The sequence below is a fragment of the Zootoca vivipara genome, chromosome 7 (genome assembly GCF_963506605.1).
Source record: "Zootoca vivipara chromosome 7, rZooViv1.1, whole genome shotgun sequence".
In the NCBI taxonomy this organism is placed as follows: Eukaryota; Metazoa; Chordata; class Lepidosauria; order Squamata; family Lacertidae; genus Zootoca; species Zootoca vivipara.
Window position 1 is genome coordinate 45,118,280 of NC_083282.1, and position 16,581 is coordinate 45,134,860.

General features: G+C 42.0%; 1 protein-coding gene across 3 annotated transcripts in view; it reads left to right on the top strand.

The window, feature by feature from the left end:
* Nucleotides 1–9,236: 9,236 nt before the first annotated feature.
* Nucleotides 9,237–16,581, top strand: part of TESK2 (testis associated actin remodelling kinase 2) — a 61,777-nt gene continuing 54,432 nt past the window's right edge. The window contains exon 1 of one of the 3 annotated variants that reach the window (XM_035121267.2): nt 9,237–9,571. The gene's annotated coding sequence lies outside the window, so the exon portion shown is untranslated. The remainder of the gene's footprint in view (nt 9,572–16,581) is intronic. The other 2 variants (XM_035121266.2, XM_035121268.2) reach the window with 2 other exon arrangements.

Sequence of the window (16,581 nt, forward strand, 5' to 3'; positions counted from 1 at the left end):
CCATGTTAAGGAGGAATGTGTGTATGTTGTCTGGGAGGAAGCAAGACCTGTTTTTCTCAGGCAAAGTGTTAAGAGGTATCAGAAGGAAATGTTTGAAAATTGATGAACGACTTAGAAAGAAAGAAAGAAAGAAAGAAAGAAAGAAAGAGGATTTACTCTACTCAACTATTTTGAGGACAAGTTATTACAATGTATAAAATATGAACTCTGCAGCCATCATTGTCACAGGGTAAGTCCATAAACGGGTTCTTTTATGTTAAACAATATGGTAGGAACCAGGGAATCATTAAGAGCAACATCCACTTCTTGAGAAGTATAGTCTTGCCATTAGGCAGAATGAAGCAGCAGCCTCAGGCTGTTGATTTTGGGTGTCGCAAAAGGGCAGTGAAATTCTTAGTTATTTAATTTTTTTATTGCATTTCTACTCTCGGGGAGAAATATCTGTGGGACTTTCCATCTCAGTTGCCAAAAAAACTTTGGCAAGCCTTGAGTTAGGTCACTTAATTTGGGGGGTTGGTGTTGGTGTTTGCTATTCTATGTGAGACAGCAAAAGTGTCTCAGACCAACCCTGATGAACTTTGTAACTGCCTTTACTTTATAGCTGGTTGGGAAAGGTTGTTTGATGTTTTATCAACTGCAGGATATTAATAGACCAGCTGCAACCAGGATTAAGGAAGCACATGGTGTTTAGGGAGTTCTCACACAAATGCATGTTTGTAGTTTGGAAGTGTGCCTTCTGTATCCACCACACCTAAAACAAATACAAAGTTTTATTAGAAGTGGCATGGGACAACCTTTAATACAGTGGTACCTCAGGTTAAGAACTTAATTCGTTCTGGATGTCCATTCTTAACCTGAGGTACCACTTTAGCTAATGGGGCCTCCTGCTGCTGCCACACGATTTCTGTTCTCATCCTGAAACAAAGTTCTTAACCCAAGGTACTATTTCTGGGTTAGCGGAGTCTGTAACCTGAAACGTCTGTAACCCGAAGTACCACTGTACTTTGGTCTTGTGCTAGGAAAATGCATGCCTGCGCTTGTGTAATCCCTTTTGTGACCTGTGTTGGCTTTCCTTATACGCTGGCCAGCCTTTATTTGTCTTGCTTTTGAATAATAATAATAAGCAATACTACGGTATATATTGGTTGTAACAATACTCGGAAGATGGTTTCTGCACCAGCATTAAGGAGGGCAATGTCCTGCGTTTTGTTATCCTGCTCTGTTTATTTATCACATATCCCACCTTTCCTGAAGGAGCTGAAGGTGGCATACATCGTTCTCTTCCTCCCCACTTTATCTTCATAACAACCTGGTGAGGGAGGTTAGGCTAGGAGTGACTAAGTGGCCCAAGGGCACCCACTGAGAGTCATGGCTACTTGGGGAGTTGAACCCTGGTCTCCCAGGTCCTAGTCCAACACACTAACCACTACACCGCACTAGGACACTGACAACAGGCACACACACCTTCATGCTTTGAGGCAGCCTTTATACCAAAAATGCATGGTTGGGTAGAGACAGGAATTAATATAATGCCATACAGCACTTATACTAGTAGAATCCTGATCCTTGGTGAAATCTTCTAGTGTATGAGGCAGGGGTTCCTAGCCTTTTTGGGCCCAGGGACCCATTTGAAAATCTAAAAAACAAAACCAAAAAAACACAAAAAAACTGTTGTGGGGTCCACAAAATACTCATTTTGCAGAAGAAAAACTAATGATGCTCAGAAGCCCACTCCTCAGCTGGCAAAATGTCTGCATACCCAAAACCAAAGAAGGCACAGACAAAAGAGCAAGCAACAGCCTACAAACAACCCAAAAATAAAATAACCCTCTGCACAGTTAAACATAAAATGAAATTGGGGGACTCGGGGTGTCATACTGGGGACCCCTGAGATAAAGTGTAACAGCAGCCACAATTCACCAGCATGCTCTGATGAAGTTGGATGTACAACTAATTATTAATAGGTACTCCTAGGCACTCAACATTTTTTCTTAAATAGAGAAATGCATATTCTTCTGCAAAAAGCATAGCAAGCATAGCTCTGGGTTAAAGTTGCACCCCTCCCTGCCCTAAGCTTCTCTGCCTTTAGAAGCTGTGTTTATAAGTAGAATTTAGCAGGCAGAGAGGTTTTTGCTCCTGCCACTGTATTTCTATGCCAATAAAAGCTGTGTTTGCTAAATTTCTGATGGCCCCATAGCTACCAAAAGCACAGGAAAAAAGCTGGCAAGCAGCAACCCTATCTCTGTGCAAATCAGTCATCCACAGTGCGACTGAAAATTGATAATGAGGCATTTTGCTCCTAGAGGATGTGGCATCTCTGCGAATGTTATCTGTCAGAGCTGGATATGGTTTCAGAAGGATGGACTTCCTATTGTCACAGTTACTGATTCTGATTAAGCAGTGATGCACAACCCAGGATCTTTTTTGTGCATCTTTGAGCTATAAAGCAGCACACCACTTTCATTCCTCACAGGTTGCAGACTGTGTAGTAGGAGATACAGTGTGGATCCCTTGTGTAATGTGCTTTCTAACATAGACCAGATTTCTCAACTGTGGGCTGGGATGCCTTTGGAAGCAGGTTGCCACATAAAAAATATTCTCATGTTTTAAAAAAGGTTTTTCCACACTTAATATATGTTTGGAGAGAATAATTTCACAGGTTGCTTAGGAGCATTCACATGATAAAAATAAAAGCAGTAGTGTATCCAGGGAAGGACATGTCCTGCAAACAAAATGCAATAAAAAGCAATCCAGAATGATAAGAAAGGGGGTCGGTTATTTCTTTGTTCCCTCCTTCCATCCCAGTTTAGAAGCATATCACTTTTAGAGGAACAAAGCCATCTGGTGTGATATAATCCAAGGACTGAAGATCTGTCTGCAGGCATATTAGAGTATAATTAGATGAAGGGCTGGGGATGGAGGGGAGGGCAGGATGCACAGCAAATGAGCAGAGCTTCCTGGAGTGTGGTTTTCAGGATGCCTGCCTTCCTTGGCCTTCCTGTATGTGTGGGGAAGATAAATAATAAAGGATTGTTGCCCTTGTGAAACATTAACTTTGATCCTTTCCTTCCAGTGCCGCTTTTAAACTCTTCAGGAAGTAATGGAAAACTCAATGAGTTGTCTGTCTTACTACCACACTCTGGGATTGCGGCTGGAATAGCCTTCTACCCTTTTGCCAAACCTTCTCCCACCAGACCCACTTCTCATGAAAACCATGATTTCTCCCTCGTCTTTTACAAACAATTCACCTACCTCACTGCATCACTTTTGGCAGCTCCTATCTTTCCTCTATCTTTTGCCCTTGTCCTCTATTTTAGGTTTTTTTAAGACACAGAGATTAGAAGTTAATCTCTTTGCTGGAATGGGCAAAGGCATTCATTTCTGTGCATGTGAATGGCAACACAAGTGGAATGCACACTGCAAATACAGACAGGCAGGGGAGGAGGAAGGGGGTTTGGTGGGTATGGGCCGCCCTGGGTATCGCCACTGATGGGGGTGACAAAATGCCGGGCAGCACTCACTGCGGGGCCTGCGGCGTGCCTGAGCCACATGTCTCTCCTGGGAGAGACATGGTGGCTTGGGTGCACGCAGGCTCCGCGCTGCCCAAACTGTCCACCCACTGCCTCCCCTCCAGCTGTAGGACGGCTGAGTGGAAGGAGGCAGGCAGACTCCGGAGGCCCCATGGTGCACCCCACCCCTATGAGCGGCTTGCCCCATCTCTATGGGCGGCTTGCCCCATCTCTATGGGCGGATCGCCCCATCCCTGGGCACGCTGCCCCAGGTGCCCGAGCAGCTTCCTCCGATGCTGCAGACATGGAAGATGTGCCAATCTCTGTGCTGGTCCTCCAGATGAAGTTGAACTACAATACCCATCATCTCTGACCACTGGCCATGCTTGCTGGAGCTGATAAGAGTTGAAGTCCATTAGCATGTGAAGGACCATAGGTTCCCCATCCTGGCCTGCTGCCTTAGAAAATAATTGAGAAGCGGTTCAAACATGTAGAAATGGCATGAAGTAGACTCCATCCTGAGGTAGAGATTACTGTGCTTGTTGCAGTTTGGGAATATTCAGATGTATAATTCTCCATCCTATCATATGAAACAATGCAGTTTTTACAAGGTGGTACCCCTTGGCTTCCCTGCTTATTTGAAACAGCCCTTATAATTTAGTTTGAGTCTTCTGGGGAGGCTTTGAAAGCAGGGAAAATATGTTTAATACTGGTGAGTTAGGTTCCAAGTGGCCTTTCCCAACATTGGGTCCCCAGATGTTGTTGGTCTACAACTCCCATCACCCCTAGCCATCATGTCCAGTGGAGATTGATGGTGGAAGTTGTAGTCTCGCAAAAACTGGGGACACATGGTTGGGAAAGGCAGATTTAGGGTCAATTGTCTTTCTGATGTTTTCTGGAGCAGCTGAAGTTTATGAAGACAGACTCGCATGCAATGCATTTATTACATCATGATACCAGACATAGATAGCTGAAGCTAGCTCTATCCAGGAGGGGACAGCTAAAACAGATAAAACATTCTTCATGCCACAGAAGACGCTTCACCCTCGAAAATGAGGGTAGGATCTCACAGCATTCCCAAGCTACAAATGTGATAATTGGCAACACATCTCAAATCCTCTGCTCTGCAGGATCTGGGACATATTTTTCATCATACTTTATTTGTGGCAGTAAGTTCAATTTAAAACATGTAAGAGTAAATAGCCACAGGATTGTGGGCTAAATTTCAGACTCTTAACATGTAGACTCTTAACTGCAATCTCAACTAGTGCACCAGATTTCAGATCTCTGAAACTTACAGGATACTTCCATATAAGTAAGGAGTGATTTAAGTGCTTGCCAGAGGTTGTCCCCAGAAAGTTGATAAATGGCTGCTTTATATCTTGCAAAAGACAAAGGAGACTACAGAGAACAATGCTTGAGTTTGCTTGAGAGTAAGGAAAAGCAGTACACACTCTTCATGCGACAAGCTACCAAAAAGCTTTAAAGTTCTTCCATTACTAGGCAGCTAATATGTTTGAAATAGTGCTAAATATGTTTGAAAATGATTCTACCTATGAGTTGGATCTTCTCTCCCTTGTCTTGTTCTACTACAACAGTGCAATTATTAGTGTATCTGCAGAACTAAATATTACTAAATATTAGCTTTTAATATTGGAAAGGGGGTTCATGGTTGTAAAAGCTGATAGTAGTGTTTTGAACTAACTAGTCTAAAATTATGTATTTATATCTACCTGCACAAAATAACACTATTCTTAGATAGCTGTACATTATTTAATGCAAGCAGGGGCGTTTTCTCACAGCAGTATTTCTGCTGATGGTACTGTACTAAAACTTAGGAAGCTCATATGTGTTTTTACTTGCTTTAGTTTGTAAAGTGTTTGCTCTTATTTTGATTCTGATCTTTGTTTTCTGTTCCTATCCATTATTTGCCTTTGTTTAGATTTTTAGCAATTATGTGGTTTGCTTCCCAGCTTGTAAAGTAGCATTTACATTGACTGTGCCACAAAAATAATAAATAATCAACACAACTGTCCGAATCTGCACCATACTTTCTATATGTTACCGTAGTTGTTTAATTGTAAATAATATGTTGACAGAATATACAAATCTGTGGCTAGATGGGAGAAAATATCAGTTCCTCTCTCTTGAAAAGGTAGAACTGTGTATGTGTGTGCTTTTCATGTCTATGATATTTGCCACTCATACATGAAAATAAACTGAGTTTCAGAACAGATTTTACTAAAGGCTTATGTAGTCCATAAATGGAAGTGGGGACAAGACCATGTTGTGGGCAGCTGCTTTCCTGTATTTTTTAAGAGCAGGTATATATTGGCTGTGCACCTCTATCTTTGTAGCTGTTTTCTTCCCTTTCATTTAAATATTAACTAACTGGCTATTTTTAAGTAAGTAGAATTGCTACACCATTCTCAAAGGATTTTAATTCCAGATACAGTACTGTACCTGTAAACACTTAAATTGTTCACTCTTTTGAACGCTAGATGTCACCATCCTTTAACGTTTCATAGCACTGCCCTATACTGTACACCTCTTTTCAGAAATAAGTCTCACTGAGTTTGGTGGAACTTGCTCACAGGTTAGTGGATACAGGACTGCAGCCTCAGTGTACACCACAAGCCTAACCACAAAGTCTGTTGAATTCAGAGGGGCTTAGCCTACTCCCAAGAAAGTAAGGTTGGGATTGCAGCCAGGGCTATTATGAACTGGTCTGCTGATACTAACAGTGATATTTAAACTTGAACCAAGAACAAAAACGTGAACAACCCCAAATGCTGTTAGAGAGCTGCATAAAATTCCTGAGAAATTTGATTTGTAATCTGGATATCATAGGACCTAGTAGAAAAGAGAAATTTGACTTTTAAAGAGAAGCGCTGATAGGCTATGGCAACACTGTACAGAAGGGATCTGTGCCTTTTTATAACTACAACACTACATACTCACCCAAGATCACATTTTTTCCTCTTTAGAATTCACCCACTCAATTGATAAATATTAATTGAAAGGTGGAGGGAATGTATCCTTTTAATTCACTACCTCAGTTATGAGTACCAAGAGGAGCATACTAAGAGTGGTTACAATGTATTATAGGATAATTGTTTTGCATTATGCTAGGTGCATAATCAGGTAAGCACCTGCTGTCGTGGGTATCTATTTTGAGTTGGAAACCTGAAGAGAAGGACAGTTATCATGTTTCAAAGCTGTAATTGATATTTTTGTAACACCAGAATACAAAGTGCTTTGCAGTTCTTATTCTGTTCATCCTCACTGCTACAGTGAGAAACAAATTAGGATTGGAGTTAGTGACTTACCTAAGGGTACTCAGTGATCAGGAATTGAATTTATGCAGCCCACTATTCCAATATTGATTCAAAGTCATAGTGGTATAGTTGGTACATTGATGCATGGCGTTTTCTTCTTCTTTTGTAGGTGTAGGGTAGTCATATTATATATGTGCATCATGAAGCCCAGCTGTTTTAATAGGACATTTAAATAAAAACCATAAATTTCTTAAATTATCTGCACATACCAGTCATAACTTTTGGTTGTGACAAAAGTAAGAGATGTTCAGACTTAAGTTTTGAACCATTGTAATGTATTTTGCATGGGCCAGTACTTGATGACTATTTGGAAGTTGCAGCTGTTTAAAAATGTGACTTTTTAATTACTGTCTATCACTAGCCACTGGGGGGTCATGGTGTGATAGGGGAAGTGTAGAAATATCTTCATTGGTTGCAAGTTCTTCTGGAAATAATTAGAAATGCTGGTTTCTAAAGTCCTAAGTGATCCAGGATCAGGTTACTTTGAGGAGTGTTTTCTCCTATGCATATTCACTCAGGTGAATCCCTGAATGAATCTTATAAATCCCTGACCTTAGTGCCACATCCACTAGGTTGTGTACCTTGGAAAGGCAGTGTGATTCACTGGGCAGAGTGGTGTGGATGGATCTCCTGTGTTACAGTGCCATTTCATCTAAAGATTCCCTTCATTATCTTCTTGAACAAGAAAGTAAAGTCTTATGCTCATATGGAAATAATTTCCACATTTTAAAGATGAATGAGGACAGTAATGCACATTGCATTTTAATAAGAGCACTACCCCCCAGGTACACAGTGCAAATGAGGCAAATTGGCCTCGTACTGTAAGTGTAACTTTCATTGCTAGGCAATGGAGAGCTGCCATTAATTTATGTATCTTAATATGCTAATACAGTGGTACCTCGGTTTAAGAACAGCCCTGTTTACGAACGATTCGGTTCACGAACTCCACAAAACTGGAAGTAGTGTCCCGGTTTGCAAATTTTACCTCGGTCTAAGAATGGAATCCAAATGGTGGAAGGGCACCAGCGGCGGGAGGCCTCATTAGGGAAAGCCTGCCTTGGTTTAAGAACGTTTTCGGTTGAAGAACAGACTTCCGGAACGGATTAAGTTCATAAACCGTGGGACCACTGTAGTTGGTTGCCATCCTTTTGTCTCGGGAGACAATGAAAGAGTGCACCTTCAGGGGTGAAGTCAGATCATTGGAGCGTTGCAGTGCTGATGTAGCTGTAGAGACTGATATGAGAGAGACATGTTTTGTTGAAGGTGGGGCAGATGAAGGCATCTGGTTGTGCTGATGCAGATGTACCATGGTGTTTCTTCTTTCTGTGCTCCTCCCAATGATTATTCCTTGACTGACCACTGCTGTGGATACACGACCTGTCTCCAGGCACTGTGGGTCATCTGCAAGGGATTCTCACACAGCACAGTTAATGTTGCCAGCCTTCATGTCACATTTGCATACATATTTGTAACGCACGTCCTTGGGGACCCTGCCATTTTCCATTCTGTGGACATGACCAAGCTAGTGTAGATCTTGCAGAGACAGGAGTGCAAACATGCTGGGAATGTGGGCAAGGCAACTATGGCAATGGCTTGCCTTCTTCAAAAGGGTCTGGGAGAATGTGACGCTATCAACCAATACCAAGATGAAGGGTTACCAGGTTCATGTGTTGAGCACACAGTTTTATGGCAGTGAGACCCGGGCAACTTGCACACACCAGGAGCCATGCCTGAACACCTTCCACATGTGCTGTGTCAGGAAGATTTTGGGCATCTCATGACACATTAATACACTAATTAACCATTATTATTATTATTATTCGTGCACGTGTGTGTTTTTATTACTAGAAACACTGCTGCATATCCAAACGCCCACTCAGCAAATCTTGATCCCACCCCCACCCCCGTCCAGCGCCCAGGCAGTTCATGACTCTTCACTGTCTCTCAGCACTAATTAAGGTCTGAGCCCGCGTTGACAGCTGTATTATCCCTCCTCCCTGGTAAACAGTTTAGAATTGGCTCCCAGGCTTTGCAGTCACTAGTAAGCACATTCTCATTGGCCTGGCGCCCTGTTTATCATCCGCCTTCGACTGACGGCCAATAGTTCTGAAGCTCCCCTAGCAACCCGCCTTCTCCTCCCCCCCCTCGCTCTTCCCCCCACCCTTTCTCTGGTTTCAGTCGAAGCTGTTGTTGCGCTTGAGTCAAGCTGGCCTGTCACTCAAGCGCTCTTTCGCTAAGCAAAAGACGGCCCACACCTCGACCGTGCTTAAGTCTTCGATATGATTAGCCGCGTGAGCCGCCAATCAGACTCCAGTCCAAGCGGATTGGCGGATATAGCAGAGGGGGGAGGTTAGCTCCGCCTTTCTCCGTCCTGTGGTGGCTTCGAGCCAGACAGGGGGACTCAGTTGGTCTGCAGCGGCCGCTGGACTGGTGTGAAAGTGCGCCGTCTCATTTCCTCGGCGCTGCGGAGGACGGTGGGGTGGGGAAGGGCCCGAGGCCGCTGCGGCCCTGCCTTGTCGTTCCCTCTGGAAGAAGGAGTCCCAGGTCGCCCTGTCTCTGCGCCCCCTCGCCCCGCCCGGACGTTCACGGCGGGGCGTTAGACCTCTTTCTCCGGCTGCAGCGCTTGGTCGCCTCCCAAGGAGCGGGTGAATATGAGCCGTTTCTTGGTGCGCAGAGCCCACCGCCCCTCCTCTCTGAGGCAGGTAAAGAAGAGCGAGGTCCGGGGTGAGTGTGGGCGGCGGGCGCTTCGTGGGGGCGGAGGCGAGAGAGGCTGGTTCGCGCGTGGGATGCGGGGGGGGGGCTGTGGAGGGGGGTGGTAACGAGCCGGGAAGCGGGGATGGGATTAGCGGACGGGGCCCCGGGCCCGGACGGCCGCACGGAAGGAGCTTGGAACCCCCCCCCTTCCCCTTCCCACCCCCTTTGTGGTGATGTTGAGGAACATGACTGTCAAAGAGTGAGTTCCTGAAGACAGGGAGCCTGAGGAGCGAGGCTGGGAGCCTCTTAGGTAGAGGAAGGTTAGGGGGGCTGTCCCGAGTTGTGTATTTTGTGGGAGTGTTGTGAAGGAAAAGTGTGAGGGCAGGAACACGAGGGCGAGGGGATTCTTTTGTAGTTTGACAGCACTTTGCAGAACTCCCATTCTCTCTTCTTCCCCCCCCAAAAAAAGCCCTAAAAAGTAATGCAAAACCATTATTTTGGTCCCCAATAGCAGGAAATGGTCAAAGATGGAGGAGTTTAGCCACCTGGCCGAGGGTGTGAGGTAAAGATGGTGAAGGGGAAGGGGGGAGATGACTTCCTTGCCTTTTTCTCTTTCTCTCTGCCAGCCTCCACCATGTCGTTTAATGCCCAGAACTTTTCAAGTAATGAATCTCATCATCTTACTGATTTTGGTTAAGAAGGTTTGTCTTTGCTGCGATGCTTTGAAAGATGCAATTGGAAATATCCAGCGTTGCTTAATCCCAGAGCCCTGCTAATGTTGCTTCTGGGTAGCTGTTTCCATTAAAAGGGCTGATCTTACTTGAATGGAAAATAAAAAAATTCCTTCAGTAGCACCTTAAAGACCAACTAAGTTTTTATTTTGGAAAGCTCATACCAAAATAAAAACTTAGTTGGTCTTTAAGGTGCTACTGAAGGAATTTTTTTATTTTACTTCGACCCAGACCAACACGGCTACCTACCTGTTACTTGAATGGGAAAGTTGAATGCTCACTGTGATGGTTTAATTATCATTTTTGTCTTTGTTTATGTTGCACATGGGTTTGCTTTTAATGGAAGGTATAATGTAGAGTAGGACTATATACTTTTTGTCACTTATTTAGGTTGTTGATTAATTGTCTCTGAAGTTGACAAACTTTTCCACCTTTTTTGACATTGTTCCTATAGTTTTTCTAAAGTTTGTTACTGTATTGAAGTTTTCTATTTGTTAGAAAACTACATAGAATTCAGTATCTACAATTCTGAATAAAACATTTTTTTGAATTGCGCTTGAATTCCAGCCCTACCTTGCTTTGTAGATCTACAAAGTAAATAAGACTTTTGCAATTTAAAACCTGAGATAAGGCCTTTTACATTAGTGTATGAATCATAAATACTTTCATTGTTCTTGGTGTGAAAGAGTGAAAATGGTAAGTGTGTGTCACATGTCTCACCATTTCAATAACATTTTTTCTGCTATTTCTGAGTTTAAAGAAATGCATATTAAAGAATAATGGCTACATTAAAGGTATATATATATTCTACAATCTTTAGTGTAAGATGTATTACTTTTCTGAGCAAGTATACTGTTCATCTAAGCATTCTTTTACAATAGTTGTTTGCTTCACCTCCTTTTAGAGACAAACTATATGAAAAGGGGATAGAGCAACTCCCTTATGATGAAATGTGACACTATTTGGGACTTTTTTAGTTTAGAAAAGGCAAGTAAATGATGGCATGATAGTGATGTAAAATAAGTATGTGGAGAAATAGAATAGAATAGTTACAGGGAATATGATAGTAGACGGGCGTTCTAAAGGACAATATTGGTTGCAAAAGTGTAGATACTGTATAAATATTTTTCCTAATCTAAGAATCTGTACTCTGGTTTTCTATGAAAACTTGGCTATTTGAGTTTGTTTCGTAATATATATGATAGGTTGTGGCAAGAATAAAAAATAAAAAACCCAACAAGGAAACATTTGCAATAACAATAGAATAGGAAGGGGACAATGGGCCATTCTCTGTTGGCCTTTTCGGTTTCTGTCTGGAATTACTACTTGCATATGCGCACAGGAACTTTGCATTTTATATACTGTTTTGCAAATTGATGCTTTAGAAAAGAAACAGCTTTGTGTTGAGGATTGATAATGTAAATCAGCAGTCGACTGTTCTCTGGCATCTATGTTCTACTGAAATGTTTTTATTTTACAAAGTGAGACTATATACTTGGACCTCTTCACAGTTAAAGCATAACTAATATGTATTAAACAATCCTGACTATGCACTCTTATTTAAGAGCATAAGGCCTGGACCCTGGATCTGATTCAATACATCTAGTCTAACACAGTCATAGGACATACAGTAATGGTAATAGCCATCTTCTCTTATCTGTCACCAGTTTCTTGTATCTGTAATTGGTGAGATATGTGGTCTTTAACTGTATCTTGTGACTGGTCACTTGTGAGGTCCTTATTTGTAGCCAAGCCTTGCTTTGTGTAACTTAGGGCATTTCCTGGTGATTTAAAAAAAGGAAAACAGTTTTGATGTTATAGTCCCAGTCCAGCACCAGCAACGCATTTCATGTCCCATAGGATACATAAGGGAAGCTGTGCTCTGGCGGGATTGCCTGTTCACTTTTGCCTTTAAAAAAGAGTGCATACTAGATAGGGGAAAGTATACATAATACAATAAAGATGAAGTAGGGAGGTAGCTAGCTTGTGTTTCCAAGTTTGTAATATTAAACAATTTAAATGATCACTGCAGTAAGTATTGTTCCAGGCATAGTCAAACTCGGTCCTCCAAATGTTTTGGAACTCCAACTCCCACCATCCCTGACCACTGGTCCTGTTAGCTAGGGTGATGGGAGTTGTAGTCCCAAAACATCTGGAGGGCCGAGTTTGACTATGCCTGGTTCAGCCACTTAATCAGTCTAATTTTTAAAAAACGGTGCAGAGTATGTAGAGCATTTCCATGAGAGTTGTTGTGGGAACTAACCATTAGGTGGACTGCTGGAGTAATAAAGTTACAGATCACTCCTATGTGAATATGACTTTCCTGCAGTTGAAATGCTAGCTGTGGGAGCATCTTGTAACAGCTATTTGTCAGTGAAAGGATAAAAGTCTGGAAAGGCTCTTGAGGACTTGCGTCTTGATAGCAGAACACATGCTGACGTAAATGCAGATAGATTGCACCTTTCCTCTATAAATCATGACCTAGATAAGATTGCTCACCAATGATCAAACAAGTTGCCTGTTCATTTTTATTTTTATTATTCTTTTTTCAGATGACTGAAGTGTAGAATTCTATTAATGTCTTTAGCTATAGCACATGGATGGAATGCAATGTTGTGCAAGTGGACTTTGGCTTGCGCAATGTCCTCTTCTTTCCCAACCCTCCAGAGCAGCTTTGGAGGTGCAGGGGAGAGAGATGGTGGTGAAGTCTTGTTGTGTGAGCAAAAGTCTGCTTTGCTTATGCACAGACAACATTGGATACAACCTTGTGTTTAAATTGCTATGTTTGCACTTCTGTAAGTGTTCTGTAGGTGCCCAAGTCTGCATTGTTGTAAGCTGTAATTCAAGAGAACCATTTTTTTTTTTAATAAGCTATGTCCACTGACTTTGTCATGCTTCCATTGTGGCTTTTGTTAGGTTCTGATATCCTGTAAATTGAAAAATAAAAGCTGACAATGACTATTCCTTGTGTGGATGAATAACAAAGCACTATTTGTCCAATTTCCTTACCCACAGGACTAGGCTTCTGCTCATACTTTCATTTTTCTAGGAAGTCTGTCTTTCCTCTGGTTCTGCAATGAATCCTTTCGTTGCCTTAGATTTGCTTATGCTGGTAATACTCCTACAGGCATGGATTCCTTTTAAAATTGACAGAGCTATTCTAACCCTGGCTGAGCAGCAGCAGGGTGTGATTGAGGAATGGAACCACTGTTGCATCAGTAGCCCTGCTGCCCCTGCTGTCTGCAGTGGAAGGTGGGGGCCAGGTAAAACCTGTTCTGGTGTGGCTGTCAGGCCTAGATTGGGAACTAGAAAATTCTAGACTTGTTCAATCTCTCCCTGTCTGGAATACCCAGTTTGGGGTTTTCTACAGGTTACAGCTGGCTGAAATCCCTGGGGCATTATATATGCTGGCCTGCACTTTGGGCAGGCAGAATGGGAATTACCTGAAGCATCTTGTGTAGGTCAGGATAATGAGATAGATGGGCCACTGAGCTGTTAAATACAGTAGTTTAAGTTAGCTAGTGCCCTTCAGGGGGTTTTGGTTACACCTCCCATTAGCTCCAGACGAAACAAAGGCAGGAGATTATTGCATGGGTTTGAAAATAAAAAGTTGGCTTAATTTGTCCTTTGATCACAGTCAATTTTTTTTGAAGTCTAAAATGCTCTTTTATAAATGTCAGCTCATGCATTTTGGTAGGAAAGTTACACACAAATACACCTCCCATTTAAGAACTAGCATTCCCAAGTATTTCTGTGCTCAACAACTGTTTCTGGAGAACTTCTGCTCTCTCCCTTCCTGAGTAAACCACATGGCTAGCTTCTATTAGTATATGCTGTAACTGTAGGCATATCTGAACAGGAACACAATATTGAAGAGGAATAAAAATAAACACACCTAGTTTTATTTGTTTTATCCTGGTACATTATCTTCCTTCAATGGTGCTCAGGATGGCTTATGTGGACTATTTTATTTCATTCATCCCATAACCTTACAAAGTAAAGTAGGAGATTGCAACTGACTGTAAGTCATCTTATGAGTTTCGCATTTGGGTAATTACAACATTACAGTATATCCAATATGCTGGCAGGTTTGTCATTCAAATTTTTTAATTTTTTTTAAAAAATGGAAATTGATATGCAGTCACATAATTGAAATAAAATAAAATTTAGCAAGGAGCTTTCTGAAAAGCGTATTCACTTTAAAATCTGCCAAATTGAAGGGGAAAATATTTTAAAATAATTACAGCCTCTGAGTTATCAGGGCATGTGCAGGAATGCTAAAAGGGTTTACAGGCCCCTATTGACTTGCACTGAGTAGTGCATGACTGCCTCCACTATAATACAGTACAGTGGAAGGTAGTGATTGGTGATCAGGATGCTGGTGCACAGCTGTTGATTGGACAGCTGATGCCATTTGACTTTTATGCTGTCCTGTTTTCTTACGTTGTAGGAAGAGAAGAGTGGTTGCATATAAGGAGAGTTAGGCATGTGGTAACAGAAAAATGGGTTGAAAGAAAGCAGAAGGAAACAAGTGTTCAAGAGTAAATTAAAAGGGAAATTGATTTGAGGAATTTAATGTTTTGTAGCATAGACCTCACATTTGCCTTGTACAGTACTTTGTTCATAGCCTTGGGTAATTCATTTGTGTCAAACTCATTAACTTGTCTTATGTAAAATAGACGTTGTGTTGCAAGAGCAAATTTGGGGTTCAGGCCCCACCTCTGCTTTGTATTCCATCTAGTTCAGCATCCTGTTTCCAGCAGTGACCAATAAAACGTCTCTGGGAATTCAAGTACCAGTAGGTCATGAGAGTACTGTATCACAGTTAGCCCTGTTCTTCCGTAGCATTTGTTATATACTGCCTCTGAACACGAAAGATACATTTAGGTGTCATGGGTGCAGGGCCTGAGCAAGTAGGAAAAGTTTTGGGTGGGTAGAAGTGAATAAGGGGATAGTGCATGTAGTTTGGGGAGAAACATGTAATGCTCTCACTTTTTGGAAGATACAAGCTGCAATTCATGGTATACACTAATCCATCTTCCACCTTCCTCAGTTGCACTAGAGAGATGTGAAATTCAGTTTTTTGGGGGGAGTCTTCTTGGGGAGGCAAGCTAGGTCCAGGTTAGAATGGGCAATTGTAACTGTGTTCTTTAATATGGTTATAGTAGTTGAAAGTTTCCTACATTTTAACTGGCATAAGCATTGAAGGAATGAATTCCGTGTGAGGTTTTTTGTTTGTTTGTTTTTGCACCACAACTAGGTTCCAAGATTAAAAATACCAGTCTGTCTAGTGTGAAGTATAAATTTGAGACTCCCTGGCTCCATTCAGAAAGTTGATGCCTGGTCACTTTATTGGGTTTAGACTTTGCTTTGCTAATGTGAGACGTCCTTTTATAATGCGAATTAATTTCCACCAAACTAGTACACTATGTAGTGACAGGCTCTGTCTGAACCAGAATAGTACAGGGTAAAGCAGGTCACCTCTTGGGACTCGTTCCATCTGTGGGAAGTGAGAAATATGATAGCGCTAGCTAAAACCAGGAGTTTTCTTTTTGGAGAAGCAGTAATCACTGACAGAGGCTATGCAATTAAAATACTTCACAAAAGGATAAGATGTAGAAGATGCTGATACCACATCTTCAGAGCATTGCAAAAAGTGCTAATTCGTGGGTGAAAAATTTCCTTTGCCTTACAGAGAAAGGTGGAAGCAAGATAAACTACCTGTAAATGACATACCAAGGCAATCCAATAGATTAGTACAGCAGGCACTAACTTTTTTAGACCAGCATTCACGTCTTAAATTTTGAGAAAGTCTTGTGGTCATCAATGACAAGATTTAACAATATTTATGTTGCTTGATTGTTGTGATACCTCTGGCTGCCATAGGGAAGAGAGGCATAACACATCATCATCATCATCATCATTTTCATTTCTATACTGCTTGGCTGCCATGTGGGCAGGTGAGCATGGCAAAAGCCAAAAATAGGATGGGTATAGTCATTGCTGTTCCTTACCCCCAGAAATTCTGATTGTGGAGATTAAACAATACTGATTTCCCCCCTCAAATACAATGCTGCTGCTGCTTTTTATTGACAACAGGGAGCATTCCCCAGTACCAGCGAAATGTACAATGTGACCAAATATATAAGGTGGGGGTAATAAAGCATGGAAAGGGTTGAACAGGTTAATTTGCTACAAAGCTAATTTGCTACAAAAGCAAATACAGTAATACCTCGGGTTACGAACGCGATCCGTTCCGGATCGCAGTTCGTAACCCGAATAGTTCGCAAACCGAGCGTGATGGGCGCC